Consider the following 17,247-nt stretch of genomic DNA (forward strand, 5'->3'; position numbering starts at 1 on the left):
TCGTTCTATTGTGCTATAATTGGACTCAGCACTATTTAAAACTCTCGAAGCAAAAGGTATAGTATATTCTTGGCTATCAATCATTTGGCTCAGCACAGCCCCTAAACCTTTAGAACTAGCGTCTACTGTGACCATAGTAGGCTGTCCATGAGAAAATGCTCTCATTGCTGGTGCTTCCAAAATCAACTTCTTAACATCAATAAAAGCTTCTTGCGTATCAGTAGACCAAATGTATTTCGCATTTTTTTAAAGCAAATTTCGGAAAGGCTGTACAATCAATGCATAACTCTGTACAAAACAAGCGTAATATTCACTCAGTCCTAGAAATGCCCTCAAAGCATCCTTATCTTGCGGTCTCGGAGCACCTTTGATGGCATTTATAAGAGACAGTTTGGGTTTTATACCATGCATAGAAATATTATGACCCAAGTAATCTACATCTTGAGTAATATACTTACATTTGTTTTTATTTACAGTCATACCAACACTCTCAAGCTTTTGCAATACCTGTTCCAGAAGATTGTAATGAGATGCTAAAGTAACAGAATGAACCAAATTATCATCCTGAAATGCTTGTATGCCGTCAATGTTAGAAAATAACTTATCCATAAGGCGTTGGAACACACTGGCAGCGGACGCAAGTCCGAATGGCAAGGGTTTGTACATATAGACTCCTAACGAAGTAATGAAAGTGGTTACATTTTGGGAATCTTTAGCTAAGAGAATCTAGTGGTACGCAGATTTCAAGTCGATAGTTGTAAAATATCTGCTACCAACTAAATTCGCTAACATTTCCTGAATTCTTGGCAAAGGATGGCAATCAATAAGGATATTACGGTTCAGTGCCCTCAAATCAGCACAGAGACGAATCTCCCCTGAACTCTTACGTGCTACGACCCTAGCAGAAACCCACTCAGATGATTCTACAGGAGTAATAATGTCTTGAGAACACAAGTCTGAAAGCATTTTTTTAAGATCATCACAAGCAGATAATGGAATGGGTCTACATTTCTGAACAACAGGAACTGTGTTCTCCTTAAGAACAAGTTGTGCTGAAAACAATTAACTAATCCAACTTTATCAGAGAACACTGGAGCATATTTACCTAATAACTCTGATAAAATAGGGTTATCAGTAGTTATAGGAACCTTATCAAAAACAGAGAGAATTGGAAGCTCACCCAAAACAACTGGATCTGTATGCCCGGGTTTCAGCATAATTCCCAACTTCGCCTGATCCTGCCAGCCCAATATGTCATGACCGTCAACAGCCACATATACTTTTGTAAAAATTTGTCTCCCTTTGAAATTAATAGAATCCGAAAAATAACCACACATAGTGATATCGAATTCACCAAAAGCCTTTAGATTCACATCAGTAGGCTTCAGTAAAACATTGCTCCAAAATTTTTCGAAGGTTTTTAGATCCAAGATGGTGATTGGAGAACCCGAATCGGCCATAACATTGATATTGATTACTCCAATCAACATATTGCATAAAGGACCCTTACACTTTTTCGTGTCACTATCCAAAGTATTAATCTCTATAGTAAATAGCGAATTGCTCATAGCTTGGCACAATTCATCCTCATCTATTTCAAGAGAATTTAACTTTTTCTTATATTTTGCAGTTCTACACATAGTATTAAAATGCCCAATTTTCTTGCAGGTGATACATTTTGTTTTATGAGCTGGGCATGTAGGATTCTTGCCCATATGGTATTTAGAACCACATCTATAACAGAACCCTTTACTTTCAAAATGTACATTGGTGTTCTTAGATTTAGTAGCCACAACAGCAACATTGGGATCATTGCCTTTTATACTGGCGGAAGAATCCACAGTTGTGAATTTACCAGAAGCATCTTGTGTCAAAATGTTTAAAGAGACTACAGACCTCTGAATACTACGAGCGATGTCCATAACCTCATCTAGAGATGGATTTTTACAGGTTAAGATGCGCTCTTGAATTTTTTTATTGAAACAGTTTAAAACCAACTGATCCCTTAATGCTGTATCCAAATAATCACCAAACTGACATTTAGAAGCTAAAACTCTCAAGTCAGCCAGGTAATCCTCTATTGACTCATCTTGCATTTTCTTTCTCTTGAAGAAAACATGCCTTTCTACCATGACAGAAGGCTCATCAACGTAATTTCTTCTGAGCCTAGCTAATGCCTCTCTGTAAACATTCCAAGCGTCATCACCAGATGGTGCTGCTACAACAGGCAAATTGTCAAAGACATCATGGCCAGCACTACCTAAATGATTTAATAATAACTCTTTCTTGAGGCAGCATATTTAGTGGCATCAATAGCTTCAAGATAGTTGTCAAAAACTCTAAACCACTTGTGCCAAGGCACTAAAGGTTTACCAGGAACTTGTAGAAATGGAGGCGGTTGCAACATGTTATTTGAAGAATCAGAAGACATTTCTTCTAAATAAACATACATTGCTGAAAAGAAATCAAAGTTAAACAGTATGATAAAATCAAGCAAGCATATCAAATAAAAATAAAATATATTTTTTTAATATTTAAATATATATATATATATAAAAGTGCAGTATCATAAAATATGTAGAATAAGTTTTAAAAGTCACCATATGATTTGTTTTATCCAATAACGTGTGCTTATCACGGAAGTATAAGCACTGGCAATGGAGAAACGAGGAAGTGTCTTCAAAACGAGGAAATAAGGTGAAATATGGAGATATTTCCTTCAATTCCTCTCAAATAACCTTTTCCGCAATGAAAATGGTGATTAGAAGCTTGAAAGTCTTTTCACTTACGATCTGCGCAGCATCCAAGCTGCAAAATAAATCAAAGATGGCTCCTTGACGTGACCTCCACTTTCGAACATGACGTGATGACACAGTAGCTTGACCTTAGTAATTAAGCATACCATACGTCACAGCAGAGTAAGGAGGAAGACAGAAGCGCTGATGTTGGAATGCAGAGCACGAAGAGAGACGCGCTGATTGTAGACGCAGGCAGAGATTCTTCGCTCGAGGAAAAAATCGTTGGGCACAAGGCAAGTCTTTTTATTGTCACGTAGAGTCAATTAAAGTGCTGAAATATGGGCAGAGTTGAAAAAGTTCACTGAAATATCTCTAGACACGTAGATGTGTCAATATACTGAATTTACAGTGCTCTATTTACCGCGCTCTAGTGTTCATTAAAATGAAAAATAACACTAATGTCGGAGCGATTTTTATGGTTAGACTCAAGTTAGCACATGAAAAGAAATAAAGCCAACGTTGGAGTAAAGACCGGTATCAAACCGACAATATTAAAATGAAACAATACCTTAGAAGAGCGAGTAAATAGTCCAAATTAGTGTCCATGAATCCTTTTCATAAAGTTGAAATAATGTCCATCCAAAGTCGGTGGGTCTTTAAAACGTTGACAATAAATGTAGGAAGTGAAATCCTTGCATCAAATAAAATGAATAATCCTAATTCGGTTGTGAAGATGTAAGATTTATTCCATACAGAAGACCCACGACTGAACACATCAGGAACTGCCACTGAACTGAAATATGCATCATAACAATTCTAGAATATAGAATACATAGAAACAGAGCAACATGCCTACCTTAAAAGAGTACACTCTCTACAAGGATTTATTGAACAGTCTTCTTTCTCATGCAAGTAAAGTGAACTGCTACAATCGTGATGCAGGCTGCAAAGTATAATGCGTACAGCGTGAAGAGTATTCTAAAATAATACTGTAAAAGCATTGTACGGTTTCTATACCATAGATAAATACATACTTAAATAACAAAAGCTAAAAGTACTCAACTGGTGCTTCTAAAATATGCCTACCCCAATGTACCTAACTTAAGTCTTGTACGAGGGAAGAAGTAAGTGTGGCGTAGCATAAGTTTAGTTTTCTTTGCCAAGAATCTATCCAAGATTTCTCTTAGGGTCTAGTAATCAGCTCTATACCTTAGTTGTAGAATGAAGGAGGTCTGGTATCTCTTGTCTCAGGACTCGATTTCCCAACACCCCGTGAGGGGAGCTTAGAAACACTGGAGCTGGATTCTCGGTGAGAGAAAGGACAGCGTCTCGATCAGTGCATCAGCTGGAGGGTCGGCTTCATTCGGCACTTGCTATACCAAGCTGCGTCAGGCAAATAGATAGTCGAGCTGCTCCAAACCAGTGTGTGTTTGCTAGAGTAAGTGAAGGCATATTTATACCTTGAAGGTGCCTAGTTTGCCTAGTTTGACGTAAAGTCAGGCATAATAACAGTAAAGAACCCCAAGGGAATGGTAGTTCCTTCTAAACTCCATGAGTTCTTGGACAAATCAATTTCAGTTTCATGAAATACGTAAAATACGTAAGCCGATTTTCCAAGAAATCGTTGTGGCTTTTTGGTACGCCTGTATTTAGACTGCAGGGGCTTTATCTAAATATGGGTATGATTTCTATGCCTATATTAGGGCAATGTGAATTGTACCTTTATAAGGGCACGAATTTGGAATTTTCGCTCGGATCCTAAAACGCCATACAACACCCACTCCACTTTATTATGTTCGACATTACTAAATTTTAAGCATTTAAAACATGTCTAAAGCATGATGTGTAAAAACCCCACCCAAAATACATGAAATGCATGTACACGAAATTAAATGACCATTTGTGCTGTACGCATTCTAAAAACAATGTTTTCATTCAAAGCATATAGTATGACATTGGAAATGCTATCCGAATGAACCATGAAAGTACATTTATGAAATGGCTCTTAAATACAGACCATTCCATGACATAATATATAAATAGTTTTGGTTGTGGACAAGTTCACATATGGTCTCTTGGAAGTATTAAAAGAATTCTTGTTCTCTATGAATAGTTCTACTTTAAGCAGATTACTTTGTGCCCCAAAAAAAAAATCAATTTTGGAAAAAGTCAAATTGTAGAAAAATAGAGTTCCAAAGTTAGAAGTTTTGTTTTGAAAAGGGAAGGTCGAATATAGAGTCTCATAGAACGCTGTGTACTATCTTCAAAAGTCAGTCTCATTGTTTGGAGAAAACATCGAATCTTCTAAGCTGGTAAAGAATTCGTATACCACAGTAGGTGAAAGTTGTAGCACTTCTGTAAGCAGACCGATTGCACAAAAATGTGAAGCATTGCCGTCAGCGTCAGCCGCATTAGCAATGTTCAATGGAGATGGAGATGGTACCTGTGTGCCTGTCGATCTACGTATCTCACCGGCAGCAGATTGCGTCTGTGAGACCTCAATGAATGCCGTCATCTGGATTGGCAGCCACTGAGGACAACACAATGCATGGGCCGTTACCGAACCAAGCAAAGTATCAACATCCGTTGGCCGGACTGATGGAAGTATCAGACGGATGTCCAACATGCATTCTTATCCACATAGCAGGCATCACAGTACAGGTAAGATGCAATCTTGCCAGATTGGTCGGAATGATAGAAACCACATGGTATTCAGATCTCTAAAACGAGCCAAGCCCAGAATCTGACCATGTGCTCACGACACTTTATTGTCAGGAGAGTGTTCTCTATGGTAATCTCGGTGTCACTGGTGGCTGGACTTGCCATATTTGAGCAGAAGGAACAAAAATAGTATTCCTGCTACGAGTCCCAAAATGAGAGGCAGGCCGCCGAACACAGAGTGCACGAAGTTTGGAAATATGCAGAGGACTGCTTCAAATGGTGCTAACAGTCCCGAAAAAACTGTCTTAGTTACATGTACAATACCACTGGTATCAGACATGTTTAAGATACAACCTAACATTTCTACGAAATGTATAGGGCAGTTTGTGGATAAAAGGGCATGTATCTCTGCAGAGGACCTTGCAACTTGTAGTTCATACGTCTCTTTGGACGAGGTCAGTGGCACAGTTTTTTGTAAAAGAATGGCTTTCATTCTGCTTAAAGTATCAATTCATATGCAAGAGAGGTTCAGTGAAGGCCATAGTGGCGACTCCCCATCTGTCTTAGTTTTAGGAAACAATACTTGCATACAAGTGACCCTGGATGACACAATTACGAGATAGGCTATTCCTGGCAACATGCCACAGCGGCTGTGATCATTCAACATAATATAACTACTGTTACAAAGCTGCCTAAAAATTGGATCTATCACTGCAGCTGGAGAACCTTGCAGGTGGCAGGATAAGTTGGCCGAAGAACCGTCACAGGCTCAGTGTAAGTTAATACCCTGACATAAAAGTGTACCGCTTAGTGCTCTTTTGCAGTTTGTACCACTAAGAAAAACTTCTTTTCCCCCACTCCAACATCTGTGTGTATATGTAATTCCTAGGTTGACTTAATGTATTCTTTACCCAACCTTTCATACATGCCAGCTGTTTCAAACAATAATGAAAATGGAAAATTGTGACGGGCAGAGTGATTGTTCCATGTATTAGCCATTCTGTTGCAGGTTTTTCTGAAACAGTTAATGGTAATCTTTCCAGTGTTTCAATGCTCAGCACCTTATAGTCTGCTCCTCTTTGTGCCAAAGTGATTTGTTTATCTGTAAAGTAAAATACAGAAAACAATGACGTGGTGTTGATTAGACACCATGGCACATATGCAGAACGAAGATTTTGTAATGTCCAGCCTAAAAGCATTATAGAACGCAATTGTGACTGTCCATGCTGTAGCATGAGCAAGTCCTGTTCCATTATGTCTATGGCAGAGGATACTATGCTGTCCAAAGAATAAATTCTGGATGACAGAGTTGTTAACCCATTGTCAACTACAGAGAGAGATTTCTCTAAATTAATACGATCAATTTATCGTATTCGTTCTGTAGTCTCTGCTTGTGTCGCTTTCCAAGCTTCATTATAAATGGCATATATACCAGCGTATACAAAACGTTTATGACTCCTTTTCGCAGGACCCTGTAAGAGGTCCCTTAAATCAACGCCATCTTTAAGTAAAGATAAGTGTTGTTTTACCTCTATTAGTGTAGACTTTTGTTGCCACTCAAAGCACAGTTTTCCTACACTGTATGTTGTGACTATCCCTGGATGTTGTCTCTGGACATATCTTGGATCTGGTCTAGTGAATGTAAACCCTTGTGTTTTATTCAGGAATCTATCTTGACAGTTGTTTGTGTCAGTGGGCCAGATTAACCATTTTTTTCAATCAGGATCAGTTCTGTTTTTTAGGAAAAATAGTTTTTACGTCGATCCCTCCTTCCGTAGTGTTTTTACTATCAGGTGTAGGTGTAGATATGGACGGTTTGTTCAAATCTTTTATCTTAGCTAGGCCAAGATAGGATATATGTAGGACACTGTTGTTTAAAAACATTATTCGTTCAAGGATAATGCAGGCTCGAAATAAAGCTTCCATTCCCTGCACCTGCCAGTCTTTTGTGCTCCGGACAGTTTTTTTTTCAATGTTGTCTCTCCAAAAGCCAAAACCTAACGAGGACAGTTGGGTATAAAAGGCTACAGAATAAATGTGCTTAGTATTAGTCAACATACTTTCATTCCTGTCTTATTAACATTTCTAAAGTAAAATGTTTCCGGATTTGAGACATTAAAACCTGAGAAGTATGGACATTTTTCATTAAATGTTTTTGAGCTACCCTTTGGTGGCGTTGGACAGTGTTCCTATTGATTAAAAGTATAAACATTTCTAGGGTTTGCAGATTTGTGCAAATAATGATGACCATAGTGATTATAACAGTACATTTGTTCATAATCTGATGAACCTTCTAAGTATTCATGTTTTGTAAATTTTGCAGACATCTCTAAGTCTGACATCATATTATTAACAGTCTCAAAGTCTCAATCATCAGAAAATGTGCTAGGTGTAACAAAGTCACTCAAGGAAACCTTGAATTGGTGTGGAATCATCAACAGCTCTGCAGGACCAAAGATGTAATTATCAGTTCTGTCCCAAGCGTTACCACAAAGTAAAGAAACGGCTGTGATGTTCACTGATGTCAAGTCTCTTTGTTCACGATGAGATGATTTGTGTGGCTTGAGGAGTAAGTTGATGTTCTTACTTGCTGTGTCCATTTTACTATATCTTCCATTTATCAGCATTCCCAAACTTAATATAAGAATCAGCCAAAGTAGAAGAAAAAGTACCCCTAGCACAATCAAAAGTTCAACCCATGGTGAAAGAGATAAGTATTTTCTAGTTGATGGAAAAGATCTGCTGCTTGTTCTTTTTAGTGTTGTATTTGCTGGCGTCGTTTCAGGTTCACTGGGATCCTCGGAAAACATATCAAAGTTAATGAAATAGCCAGAGGCAGTTCTGTCAATGGTAGGTATTGCATCAGAATTATTTGAAATCACTGGAGCTACTGGATCCTTTGTCATATTAGAATAGTCAGATGCTATATCATTGTAGACAGGGGTTTCTTGACAAACTGTCATTTGGGTTTCAAGATGCACAAGTTCCATCGCTTTATTGCTTAGTCCTTCTTTTCGCACTGCAGATTCCTCAAAGGTGATGAGTCTCTCAGTTTGAACCTCTAGGATAGTAGCCTGATTTGGTCGTCTGCTACATCTTTGGAGTCCACTTGGCCTACTACTAATGATTGGCCACATGATGTGGTTTTACCAGATCGATAGACACAAACCTGTTCTCCTTTCTTCCAGCAAGGGGTCGCAGTAACACTGTTCTTGATCCGTGTATTGCTAGTACAGGTACTGGTTGTCTGTAAGAAGGCCCAAATTCCTTCTTATCCACGATCTTTTCTCTGATCTTTTCCCCAATCTTTGGAATCCAAGCAGGCCTTGCTGGGATGGGTGGTTCCCCTTCAGTGGTTGTTGGCTTCTGTAATGTGTTGCTTTGACTTCTCCTTGTTTCATTTAAGTCCTGCAAAACAGCCAAACGGTCTTTGATATCAAAGGGTTTTTGTTCTACCACTGAAGTGTGACGCTCAAGGTCCTGGACAATCATTCTAGTACCAAAAAGGATTTCATATGGAGTGATTCCACCCAGAGAATATCTTGGCAGATTATTTAGACTACGTTGGACACTTATTAGATGTTTGACCCACCCGTCACCCGAGCCTAATACCCTAGCTGTTATAGATTGCTCTAAGTCCCGTTTTTTTCTCTCCACTACAGAATTTCCCTCGGGATGGAATGGACAAGAATACCGCAATGCAACGCCCAGATTGGCAATTGGCCTCCTTGTAAGCTTTGGAGCTAAACGCAGGACCCTGGTCAGAATGGAGCGTGCCGACTGCTTATGTGCCGATAAAGATTCGGAAATCTTTTATAACAGTTCGGGCGTCAGCCTAGCGCTGAGGCCACATCCAAATGAACCTGGAACATGAATCCACTGCGACCATGATATATTTGTAGTTACCATCCCTCTGTAAGGGACCGCAGTGGTCCAGATAAACTATTGTCCAGATAAACGCATGTTAATGGTTTATCTGAAATTAAAAGGGGCGTCTGCGCCGGACGTGTCACTGTTGAAACCTTCATTTTCTGGCAGATTTCACATTCTAAAACATAGTTTCTGGTCTGTTTCCTCATGTGTGGCCACCAGTATCTTTGTTTTAACAATAACACTGTGGCAGAAACACCTGCAAGCCCTTCATGTGCTGCTAAAATTAGTCCTAATCTATGTTCCATGTTTGGAATTACTCTATCCCCCACTCCAGGGATTCGAGCAAAAGGAACGGAGTCGGCATCAATTATGTATGAATATTCGAGTGGATATTTTAGAGGTAATGCTGCAACGCTGCCTTTGCTTGTGGCATTAACAGCTAGCATTATTTTGCCGTCTAGTTTTGTTTCCAAACGAGTGATTGCAGCTACGGAAGCTGCTTGCACAGCTTCCCTGCAACGTGAACGCCATCAACGCTGATGACTCAGTGTATGGATCACGTCAGTCTTTTGTAGTTCTTTCTGTGAATTGAACCACTTGTTCCTGAAGCAACTTATGCTTGATTGTGCCCCATTTTGCATCTTTGAAACCGTTTTGAATCCAATTCTGCAAATATTCATAGTAAGATTGAAAGCAGTAATATGAATCACACACTATGAGTGTGGGGAATTCACGATCGGTATTTTCAAGTGCCATCTTAAATGCTTGTAGTTCAGCTCACTGAGCTGTACAATCTCCAAGAGATTGAGTTTTTGTGACCATAGGTCGGAATTTACCATTGCGCCAGCGACCTTTAACAATCAAGCATGGAGCACTATGACCTTGTTTAACCCCAATAGCGGGTTGTGCTGATCCGTCTGTATAAATTATACATTGATACTTTTCTTGAAGCAGAATCTAAGTGGGCAGAGAACATTCTTGTTCGTATTGTAGAAATTCTTGTGCTTTCAAATAGGGGTCAAAAACTTATTCAACATCTGTTGCAGCAAGAGAGTTAACCCATTGTATCCATCTTGGATGTAAAGCCTGCTTTTTATATAATGCTGGAACCTGGGCTACGGCCCATTTTCTGGCATAGGTGTATTTTAAATGAATTGGAATGTGATTGAAGAAGACTGGCATCATGATGTCTTCGCCACATGGGCAATCCCTGACAAATTTTGGTGGCCAGTCTTTTTCAGCTAGAACAATGTCATAACCCTTAGAGAGCTTCTCCCAAAAGAGTGCTCTTATTTTCATAGTTATGTCCCCCTCTATCCAGAGCGTTACTTCATATAACTTATGGGGTACACTAACCCTGGTATCGGCAGTTTCAACTTGGATGTACTCATTCAAGTCCACTGTCTCCAGATGATCCTTCAAGATCTTGCGAGCTATAGTGACTTCTACTGCGCTGTCCAGCATTGTCTGGGCCCACTTCCCGTTCTTGAGTTGTGTACTCAAGATCCTCGGCATGTCTGATTTTTAGACCTGCTACCTTCTTTTTGGTGAATTAATCTTTCTTATTTTTTTGAACGTGTTGATCTTCTTTGGATTTCACGCGCTCTACCTTGTGTTCTGACCGTCCTCTTCTTTCCGATTTCTGTTAGGAAGTCTGAAAGGTACGAGACGAACGTGTATCAGTATCTTAATATCTATCAGGTTTTTTCAAATTATCCCTGTTCCTGAGTTATACCTCTTTTCAGAGGGCTCCTTTTGAGGAGACCTACCTCGACATTCAGAACGCTTCACTTTAAAAGTTTGTTTAGTGTTCTCCCACTTCTTTTCAGGAGTAGTGAGAGTGTTTTTAACAATGACTTTTTCAGGACCTTCTGTTAGTTTTGGTTTGACTGGTTTCCCACCCAAACTATCTCTACCTAGTTCATCATAGGATTTTCCAATTATTCTGGACAGTTCATATAGTTGCTCAGTTACAGCAAATTGTCTTAATTTTTGCCGGATCGCCACAGACGCTGCTTCACCTTTAATATTAGCTAATATTATAGCTGAGACCTGTTTAAAATCTCTCAGTAGTTTCATACCCAGATTTAAAGCAGGCTCTGCCCCATATTCATTTTGAATCTGTTTCAGGACATCTCGTATTACCGCCATAGACGGAACACCATGTGTTTTTGTGTAGATTGCAGCAAAGACTGTACCCCAAGTGTCACAGTCTTCCAGGTGTGGTGCGATCCCCATTGGTAAACAGATTGTTAGAATACTCTGTTTCTCATGAGGGGTAGTATCGGTAAATACTGCCTCGATTTGAGTAATTGTTTGAGCTATCCAGAATGGAATTTGTTCCCTTTTTGCGGGCAATTTACCAACGACTGATTGTATAGCCTGTGGTGTGATTTTATTTGTGTTCCCCTGGTGATGGGCTTGTTGTGGAATTCTTATAGCAGGTTGGACTTTGAGAGTCCGCATGACATATTGAACCCATTGTCTGTGTATTTTGATCAGTTGTTTTAGTTGAACTAATAGTTCCGCACCCGTCATTTCTTCAATGGCAGGATGTGGTTTATAGCTGTCTAATACCGACCATGTTGCTCCTGGTCTACCTAGTGGACCGAGCTTGGTATTGTGATTTTGATGTTGTAGGGCGCCTTTAAACCAGAGCGCATGCTCTTGGTAAGTTAGTGGAATTTCAACATCGAAAGGTGTATATTCGATTGGTTGTTCCTCTTCTTTGTAGAAGTGAAACACATGTGAGACTGCATTTGCTTCAGGGAAGAAAATTCATTAATAGAATACCTCTGTCTGCCAATATTCATGTGCCTCTATCACAAAAATTACCCTACCACCTCTTGGTGATAGGCCATTTGTTATAAGCTCTATAGTGATGGTTTTGCTTGAGTTTTCCGGGATGATTATAGCATCCGGGTCATCTTGTTGGAAACCTATAACGTCTAAGCCCAGTTGGGCTGCAGCTGCTGCAGCTCTACCGGTCTCGTTTTCAGTCATTTTTGTTGGCTGAAAGTTTGCAGAGCAAGTTTCAAGGAAGCAAAGATAAGTTGCACAATATTTTGGAACACTGTATCCTTCAACTTTGAACAAACCAAAAAACGAATACATAGGATTTTCGTCCTACTTAGTTATGGCAGATATTTTATCCTTTTACCCACTCCAGACGTCTATTGGAGTTTTTTACGGTAAAAAAGGGGTCTCTGCGAAAAGCACAACTGAGTTACTCTAGTATCTAGCGTTACATTAGTGCCTTACCAAACGTTGAGCGCCATGTAGTCCAATTCCTATATTACCAATAGGCTCTGCGCATTGGAATAAAATATCCTATAGATTTGACGAAGCACTGAGGTCAGTATGTCTCTATCGAGTATACTAAACATAATTGTGTGTGCCAGCTAGCTCAGAGGTCACTAGAAACTTTCTCGAATACACAAGAAGGGATTTGTTCCTGACAACCGCATAAACATGACAACTTTGTTTACCCAAGAATAAGAAATGTATCTCTAGAGTCGTGGAAACAATAGATAGATATTTTACTCAGTCAATCGTGCATGCTTCGTTTCATCAGAGGTGCAGAGTAATAGAGAGATGGGCGTTTTCAATGAAAGATTTATTGAACAGTCTTCTTTCTCATGCAAGTAAAGTGAACTGCTACAATCGTAATACAGGCTGCAAAGTATAATGCATACAGCTTGAAGAGTATTATAAAATAATACTGTAAAAGCATTGTACGGTTTCTAAACCATAGATAAATACATACATAATTAACAAAGGCTAAAAGTACTCAACTGGTGCATCTAAAATACGCCCACCTCAATGTACCTAACCTAAGTCTTGTACGAGGGAAGAAGTAAGTGTTGTGTAGCATAGGTTTAGTTTTCTTTGCCAAGAATCTATCCAAGACTTCTCTTAGGGTCCAATCAGCTCCATACCTTAATTGTAGAGAAGGAGGTCTGGTATCTCTTGCCTCGGAATCGATTTCCCAACACCCCGTGAGGGGAGCTGGAAAACACTGGAGCTAGATTCTTCGCGAGAGAAAGGACAGCATCTCGATCAGTGCGTCAGCTGGAGGGTCGGCTTCCTATGGCACTTGCCATAGCGAGCTGCGTTGAGCAAGTAGATAGTCGAGGTGCTCCGAACCACTGTGTGTTTGGTAGAGCAAGTGAAGGCATATTTATACCTTGAAGGTGCCTAGTTTGACGTAAAGTCGGGGATAATAACGTCAGTAAAGAACCCCAAGGGAATGGTAGTTCTTTGTAAACTCCATGAGTTCTTGGACAAATGAATATTCAAGCAAGGGGATGTCCCTGACTGCTTAAGCCGATTATCCAAGAAATCGTTGTGGCTTTTTGGTACGGGTGGAAGTAGCCATGCCTGTATTTGGACTGCATGGGCTATGTCTAAATATGGGTATGATTTCTTTGCCTATATTAGGGCAATGTGAATTGTACCTATATAAGGGCATGAATCGGGAAATTTTGCTCGGATACAAAAACGCCTTACAACAGAATGTGGAACACAAACTTTCACTGGCTGTCCCATCACAATTCGACTCACTTTGTTCTAGGCTCATACAAGTAGCAGCTACTGCTTATAAGCAGCCAGGTTATGCTGAAGCCACACGATCCAAAGTAACAAATAAATATGAAACTGGACGTCGGCTTAATCCATGTCTTTTAGTTAAGACTGAAAGTGCACAACATTCTCTTTCACAACGGAACAGTGCAAATTCTTTTGAATAATCAGGCATACCTAACGTTGGGGCCCCACAAAGACAATTTTGCAAGTTTACAATGCTTCCACACTTTCATCATCCCAAACTTTTGGATCCTTCACTCTTTTCTGTGTCATCTGAATCAGTGGTTTAGCTAGTAATGAAAACCTACAATCCATTGTCGACAATACCCCACCACGCTGAGAAACATTCTGATTTCTCTTTGTGTCTGTGGTAACTGCATTTGCTTGATTATTTTAATTCTCTCAGTGGTCACTTTTCTAACTCCTCTTTCTATTTTGTGACCCAAGTATTTGACTCCTGTTTGGCAAAATTGTAATTTTTCTGGGGACACCTTGTGTCCTCCCTCAGCCAAATGATTTAGTAATGCAATGGAATCAGTAACACAGTATTCCCTGGATTTCGATGCTACCAGTAAGCCATCAATATATTGCACTAAAACTGAATCTCTGGGCATAACTAACTTCTCCAAACACTTTTTCAGAATTTGATTAAAAATTGAGGGATGTCTGTATAGTCTTGAGGAACTCGGTTCCATGCCATAATATGATCTTCAAATTTAAACAAAAAAAGATACCAGCTGTCTGGATGTAAGTAAATTGAGAAGGAGGCTTGGCACAAATCAATTACGGTAAACCAGCCTACATTCTAATGGATCGGATAAAGAATCTCTTTCGCTTGAGATATATATATATATATATATATATATATATATATATATATATATATATATATATATATATATATATACTTTTGCAGGGAGGAGAGCATCTATTCACTTCTCGCGTATCCACTGCTAACAGAGTAGGCCGAGAAGCATACAGACGCCATTTTCTGGTCCTATGCTCGAACATGGGCTGTGATCACGTGTTGATCTCTGACAGTTGTCAAGCCCCAGTTCATCTGAGTTACTGGGAACAGCTGAACGTAGGCTGTTTACTCGACTGTCCTGAGACTCAAGGTTACATCTGGCTTTGGGTGCAATAAGCGCATTACTGGAGGCACCGTGCACCAAGATGAAAGGGAGTCACCCCTCCTGACCTTCCCAGAAATAAATAGTCAAGCTTTGAACTAATCATGTGTGCTCTATAGGGTCCTTCCCTGGAGCTCGAGGGCCAACTAGTGTTTTTCCTTTTACAGTGATTATATGTGTTGAACCGAAAAGTATATAACCTCATGTTTGAATACAAGCCAACAGTCTTCTCCTCGCACCTGGTGGGTGAGGGTTGGAGAGGCTCCTCTATAGTGTATATTTGTTTAATAAATGATTGAACTTTCTTCACTGCCAAATGACTGATTATTTGGTAATGGGATTGGGGCTATTGGTAGGTATAGCCCTTTATGTTATTTTTATGGTACTTCAATAGTGTGAGATTCGTATTATTGTGTTCAATCTTTCAATGAATACTTGCAAAACTGGCTTAAAAATGGATTCAAAGATGCAAAAGGTGGCACAATCAAGCATAAAACTATTTGGGAACATGTATTTACGAGAAGGACTAGAAAACACTCATGTGATACACACTCTGAGTCATCAACATGATGGCGTTCACGTTGAAGGGAATTCATTGGCTGATGAAGCCGCAAAGGCAGCTGTGGAAACGGCTTCCGTAGCTGCAATCACTCATTCAAAAATTAAAATAGACAGCAAAATAATGCTAGCTGTCAATGCAACATGCAAAGGCAGTGGTGCAGCGTCACCTCAAAACTTTCCACTCAAACACTCATATATAATTGATGCAAACAGCGTTCCTTTTGCTCTAATCCCTAGAGTGGGGGATTGGGTAATTCCAAACAGGAAATGTAGGGTAGCTTTGATTTACGAAGCACATCTGGGAGAGGGTTTGACACATCAGTGAATCTCGAAAATGATATTAGATTTAAAAGAGATGCACCGGTGGCCAGGAATGAATGCGCATATTCACATATTTGTGATTAACTGCAAAGACTGCAATAGAGATCGCAACACAGAACGCCGCCAGATTCCTGACTATAGTATAGCCAGCACAGTACAGACACCATTGTTAGATAGCATTAGACGTTCTACACGCAGACGTCCCTGTGGACAGATGCGGTCCCACAAATGTTAAGACAAGGTTCATTTGGATGTGGCCTCAGCGCTCGGCTGATGCTCAAACTGTTATAAAAGATTTGCGAGTCTTTATCGGCACAACGCAGTCAGTACGCTACATTCTGACCAGGGTCCTGCGTTTAGCTCTCGAGCTTACAAGGCGGCCATGGTCAATTTGGGCGTTGCATTGAGGTACAGCTAGGGTATTAGGTTCGGGTGACTGGTGGCTCAAGCATCTAATAAGTGTTCAACGTAGTCTTAACAAATTGCGAAGAAGTTCTCTAGGGGGTATCACTCCATATAAGGTCCTTTTTGGGACAAGAATGCTGGTTGCGGACCTTGATTGTCAGACATCAGCGGTGGACCACAAATATTTTGATATCAAAGATCGTTTGGCTGTTTTACAGGACTTAAAAGAAATAAAAACGAAACAAAGCAACGTGATCCTGAAGTCAACGACCACTGGGGGAAAATTGACCGTCCCAGCAAGGCCTGTCTGGATCCGGAAGCTTGGGGATCTAGTCAGAGAAAAGATCGCTGACAAGAAGGAATTTGGGCCTTTTTAGAGACAACCAGTACCTGTCCTAGCAATCCGTGGATCAAGAACAGTTTTGCTGCCGCCCCTTGCTGGTAAAAAGGAGAACAGGTTTGTGTCCATCGACCTGATTAAACCACAGTATGTGACCGATAATAAGCAGTAGGCCAAGTGGACTCCGCCAATGTAGCAGACACACTAATCTGGCTAGGATCCAAGAGATTCAAACTGAGAGACTCATCACCTTTGAGGAATCTGCAGTGCAAAAATAAGGACTATGCAACAAAGCCATGGAACTTGAACCTCTTGAAACCCAAATAACTGTTTTTCAAGAAACAACTGTCTACAATGAAGTAGCATCTGTCTACACAAACGTAACAAGTGATCCTGTGGTTCCAGCGATTTCAAAGAATCCTGATGTGATCCCAATAATTGACAGAACTGCCTCTAGCTATTTCATTAACTTTGATACGTTTTCTGAGGATCCCAGCGAACCTGAAACGATGCCAGCACAAAGAACTTTCAAAGAACAAGGAACTGACTTTTTTCATCACCTGGAAAAGACTTATCTGGTTTCACCATGGATTGAACTTTGGATTGTGTTGGGTGTGCTTTTTCTTCTACTTTG

Source organism: Lissotriton vulgaris, chromosome 6 (assembly GCF_964263255.1).
Source record: "Lissotriton vulgaris chromosome 6, aLisVul1.2, whole genome shotgun sequence".
In the NCBI taxonomy this organism is placed as follows: domain Eukaryota; kingdom Metazoa; phylum Chordata; class Amphibia; order Caudata; family Salamandridae; genus Lissotriton; species Lissotriton vulgaris.